The sequence below is a fragment of the Ictidomys tridecemlineatus genome, chromosome 1 (genome assembly GCF_052094955.1).
Source record: "Ictidomys tridecemlineatus isolate mIctTri1 chromosome 1, mIctTri1.hap1, whole genome shotgun sequence".
In the NCBI taxonomy this organism is placed as follows: Eukaryota; Metazoa; Chordata; class Mammalia; order Rodentia; family Sciuridae; genus Ictidomys; species Ictidomys tridecemlineatus.
The window spans coordinates 26,756,003-26,761,562 of record NC_135477.1 but is presented as its reverse complement, the minus strand read 5'-3'; the positions used below and the strand labels follow the sequence as shown (position 1 = coordinate 26,761,562).

General features: G+C 40.9%; 1 long non-coding RNA gene across 1 annotated transcript; it reads left to right on the top strand.

The window, feature by feature from the left end:
- Window positions 1-1,558: 1,558 nt before the first annotated feature.
- LOC144366205 (uncharacterized) lies at window positions 1,559-5,152 on the top strand. Its single transcript, XR_013425160.1, has 2 exons — window positions 1,559-2,096; window positions 3,350-5,152. It is a non-coding gene; the product is annotated as an uncharacterized LOC144366205 (long non-coding RNA).
- The last annotated feature ends 408 nt before the right edge of the window (window positions 5,153-5,560 follow it).

The window sequence follows — 5,560 nt, the reverse complement described above, 5'->3', positions numbered from 1 at the left end:
GGTGTCACACAACACACAGGAATCATTGCAGACCTATAACTGCTGCAGCCTTGGGACCCCCAGCAGCAGGTTCTCATGGTAGATGAAGGAGTGCAAGCCGCAGCCCAGGCTCTGGTTGTTGAACCACTTAGTCCAATACAGACTGTCCAGGAGTGGGCCCTGGGAAAACTGGACCACAAGCTGAGTAGGACTGACCCAGCCTCCTCTTGACCCCTACCCTGAGAATGATCTTTATCCTCATTCCTGGACACCAGCTTGTCTCTGGTCCCTTTTGTTAGACCAATCAAACCTGACCCAACGACCTTAACAAGGTCCTGAGTTGACTTTATGTAAAATGTATTTTGAGGTTCATCCCACCCTCTCACTCCCAATTCTAGTCTAACTGCTGGATTGGTTCCCAGATCAACATCCTGACCTCTCACCCACTTCCACCTGGACTCCAGCATAAACCATGAACGCAGTTAACCACTGACTCAGCATAATTCCAGACTGTTCTCATCTCTGGACATTCGTCCTGATCTTTTGTCTGATGTCCCTGCACTCTGGCCTATGGTGTCAGGCCATTGAGAAGGAGAGAGCAGCGCCTGCTGCCCTGAGGACAGAGGTGCTACCTAGATGGGAGCCCATCAGACTCCCCTAGAGTGGGCTGGGGAGACTGATGGTGGCTCTGAGGAAACCAGGGAATGCATTAGGAAAGGTGTGGCTATCAGGGTTTCTCCTGTCCTCCCCACTCACCTCAGAGAGATGAAGTCCACTCATACTGTCTCTTGACATTGTTATTCTAGAATTTCACTTTTCTCTCCTCATTCAGCTTAACTTCCTGGTATTATCTCCTCAGAGCCAGGATATTTCTACTTTGAGTGGCGCTTCTTTCTATTTATCGTCTATAGGCTTTGGAAAGTGCCTTCAAACTCTAGAGCATTCCAAGGTTCTGGCTAAACACCTTACAATAGAGATGTGGCCTCCTGGCTTATAGGGTCAGTGATTCTCCAGACATGGGAGCAGCAGGTAGGCATGACTAGTGCATCCTGATTGGCACAGATGTATCCTGGGAGAGCAACTCAGAGCATCCTTTATTAAAAAAAAAAAAAGACCTGGCCTTTTCCCCAAAGAACTGGATCTCCTGAGACCACTTGTATGCTCACTCATTGTTCCATGTGCCTAAAGTAGGGCAGCTCTAAGTTTTCTGGCTAAGGGCAGGATTTAAAATGTATATGACACTTATTTTATAGATTGTCACTTCACTTAGTTTTTTTTTTCTGATATTTTCTCAGGATGAAATTCAAGCCATATGTTTTGAGAAGTGCCATACAGGTACCTCCTAGAAGGAGGTACATATTGTGTGTCTCATTTTTGATGAGGTTAACTTTGATTCCTTGTTAAGGTCATTAACTACCAGATTTCTTCAAGGTAAAATTTTGATTTTTCTCCTTTCATATATAATTACTCTGGGTGTTATGAGGAGACACTTAGATACTAAGCAAATGTCATATTACTCATTGATCTTTCACCTACTAGAGTGGGCAAGAAAACAACCCTAGAGGCTGTTCTTTGCTGAGAGCCATTGCCAAGTAGGAATGACGCATCGAAATTTCCTTGCCAGCATACCCCATGTTGCTTAGAGGAAGGACTCATGGAAATGGACTTGCCTTGGACATTTGCAGTGACATTGCATGTATGTTTGAGAAAGGTGACCCTGCTCAAGTACCAGGGTGGATCCGGGTTTAAGGAGGATCCTACTGGATTAGGGCGGATCCTACTGGATTAGGGCGGATCCAGGTTTAGGGTGTATTCTGCTGGGAATAGGGAATATCCCATTCCTTGGGTTTAGGGAGGTTCCAGGTTTAAGGTGTACCCTGCTGGGAATAGGGCGTATCCTGCTGCCTCAGGCATGCCCACTCCCAGAGTATTTGGGATTCAGAACGTGGATTTTGCAGAGAATGTGAATTTCCCCAGAACGTGTGTAGAGTGCCAGTGTGAGTTCGGGAATAAAGAATTGCTGTTTGAATCTACAAGGCTGTGAGTGGCTCGTGATTTTGTGCCCAGCTAGACTGTGGCATTTGTTGGCCTGTACGCGGAACGTCTGAAACTTGGAGGTAAGTGAAATTACTCGCCCCTGAAGGAGAGCAAAAGAATGGGTGACCATTTCAAAAAACAATGTGTTCTTGTTTTGATTTATTTTGTTTTTATTTCAAGTTGCCTGTCCCTAGAACTTTCTCAGGCAAACTGGGGAAAATGGTTGACTCAAGGTTTGAAGTTGTTCACCTTTGAGCAAAAGAAATTGTTAGAGGAAGGAGGCACCCCAGTAAGACCAAGAACAGTTAGGACATATGTTGATACAATACAAAAATGTGGCCCATGGCTTTTTAAAGACGAGTTATTAAGTATGTCAATGGGACCATCATGGTATCCTGTAGAAGGATTTTTCTTCAACAAGAAAGAGATGGCTAGTTCTGTTTACTACATTTGTCTAAGATCTTGGTTTTTACAGACATCTGATTAATTTACAAAGCTAAAGTGCTAAAATATCAACTTCTAAATATAAAATCAAGTGCTCTTTACTTATTAAGTTCCATAAGGTAATATATTTAAATATTATGTGTGTTTTCATAAATTGGTAAATGGAAAAAAGTTTAATATTTCTTTGGTCTGTGTCTTTGCTGAAACAAGGTTACTAAGTGTTAAGATTCTATCAGGTGTAATTTATATACAAAGAGTATAAGAAGTTTCAGTTGGGTTTCAATTACAGTATTATAGTACCATAAAAAACATGAAAGTATTTCATCTTATTAAAGTGGAGTAATTTGTCTAAATTCAAAAATTTTATAAGGGTTGTTTCAGAATGTGAATTTATAAAAAGATTCAAGATGTGGAAATATATTTTAATATGGAAGGTTAAAAGAAAAAGAAATGTTTTTGCTTACAAAATTTTGCCACTGTGGGCGTTCCTAAACAGTTAAAAACAGATAATGGTCCTGGTTATACCTCTACCTCTTTTAAACAATTTTGCTCATCATTTGGCATTACTCATATAACAGGAATCCCATATAATCCACAGGGACAAGGCATAGTTGAAAGAGTTCATCAAACTATTAAAACGTACTTATTAAAGCAAAAAGAGGGAATTGGAAAGGGGTATATATCCCCCAAAGATAAACTTAAAATAACCCTTTTTACTCTAAACTTTTTAAATTTGGATTCATCAGGACTTAGTGCTGCGGAAAGACATATGTATCCAAAAAATGTACATAAGCCTAAGGTACTTTGGAAAGATATTCTAACAGGACAATGGAAAGGTCCTGACCCAGTGATTGTCTGGAGTCATGGTTCTGTTTGTGTTTTTCCACAGGGAGAACAGCAGCCGATTTGGATTCTAGAGAGATTAACTAAAGCAATTTCTACAGACCAAAAAGAAGATGATTTGACTCAAATCCATAACAGCTGATATCCAGAGCTCCAGCTTGGCTATTCTTACATCTGCGAAAGTGATTAACCAGGGTGTTTTTTCAATATCTATTTTATTATTGCATTTTTCTCACATCATAAAGTTCTATTTTATTTTTGAGCTCATACAAACCTAGGTTAATGATTTTCTAATCAGTTTTATTTTTTGAGTGTGGAGTTTTTAAACATTGCAATGGAGATTTCACCTAGGTAAAGCTACAAGGCCTTTACTATTGTCTTATGTGTTGTATGTTATGTGTGCACACTTCTGTTTTGTGTTGTATGTCTATATGTGTGTATGTCCATATTTCATATGTGAGGAGCGCTCATGAAAAAATGGATCCAAATTATTTTTTTTTATTCACATGATTTAAATGGTTTAATTTAAATTAGGCAAACAGCTGTTAAGGATTGTTTTTAAAGGAGGTTAACAGATCTGTTTGTTTACTTTCACCTTTCCTTTTCATTATATTTAATAATTCTGTTCAGGATAATGTCTCTTTAGCATCATTGCCAGAATTCCCATCTCCATCCCAGTGCCGGTGGAGACTAAGATAAAACCAAACTACAGCTTCTATGATAGCTATCACAGTAAACTGTATAAACTGATGCATCAATGAATATAACTCAACAAGAAATGTTCAATCAAGGACTCGATTTACTTTGGGAGGAAATGGACATATTGATAGACTCCTCTACTTTGAACTCTTTGCAGAACTTGCCTGGACTATATATCACTTGTATGCATTGTGAACTATCTTTTGATGCATCGAATTGTGGTAGTGCTGGCATATCTTTACTGATGGTGTCACCAGTGATGCAATTTTTATTTCTTTGCCAGCGCACCCCATGTTAATTGTGGTAGTGCTAGCATATCTTTGCTGATGGTGTCACCAGTGATGCAATTTTTATTTCCTTGCCAGCGCACCCCATGTTAATTGTGGTAGTGCTAGCATATCTTTGCTGATGGTGTCATCAGTGATGCAATTTTTCCAAAGGAGCCGTCAACTGGCTTGGTGTCGTGGCATTTCTGTATCCTCCTCCCTTCTGCTAGTGATGGTCTAAAATTTGGGGGCCAATAGAGGTGAGGCAAGAACCTCACCCCCCCACTGGTGCATACGCCTATCCACAAGTATGGCTGTATGCTGAACTGGTAGTCAATGACGGGTATGATCCAATTGCAGTGGTATCAACCTAAGACAGGAGGCTGACGCCTAGAGGTCAGTTTTTCCCATGACGGATAAGAGCCATATGTTGAATTGGACAACCTACCAGGCACGGTCCTTAAGCCACATTGCTTGTTGTTTAATTAATCAGAAGGGGAGTGATGCTGAAAGCCATTGCCAAGTAGGAATGACGCATCGAAATTTTCTTGTCAGCGTACCCTATGTTGCTTAGAGGAAGTACTCGTGGAAATAGACTTGCCTTGGACATTTGCAGTGACATTGCATGTATGTTTGAGAAAGGTGACCCTGCTCAAGGACCAGGGTGGATCTGGGTTTAAGGAGGATCCTACTGGATTAGGGCGGATCCAGGTTTAGGGTGTAACCTGCTGGGAATAGGGCGTATCCTGCTGCCTCAGGCATGCCCGCTCCCAGAGTATTTGGGATTCAGAACGTGGATTTTGCAGAGAATGTGAATTTCCCCAGAATGTGTGTAGAGTGCCGGTGTGAGTTCGAGAATAAAGAATTGCTGTTTGAATCTACAAGGCTGTGAGTGGCTCGTGATTTTATGCCCAGCTAGACTGCGGCAGTTCTTCTGACTGTTCTCATCCCCTTTCTCCAGAGGAGACAGGAAATCCCACTGCCCTGTGGCCAGAGTATGCTACCTAGATGGGAGCCCACAAGATCCATTGATGACCTTTGACGTCTCAAGTATCCATCGATGATTCAAAGAATAATAGTAGCACTTTCCAAATGCAGTTGTTGCCAGATTGAAGGCATATAGCACAGGACACTTAATAGGTGTTCAGAGTATCCCTTGATGACTTTTGTCTGATTATAGCTTATATGGTTGTCAGTTGGTAAGTTTTTTATTTCATCTATTCTACTTCATTTATTAGTTGGCATTCTGCTCAAGTAGAATTGTTCTTTTCTTCTCCATTCCTCTTTGTTGT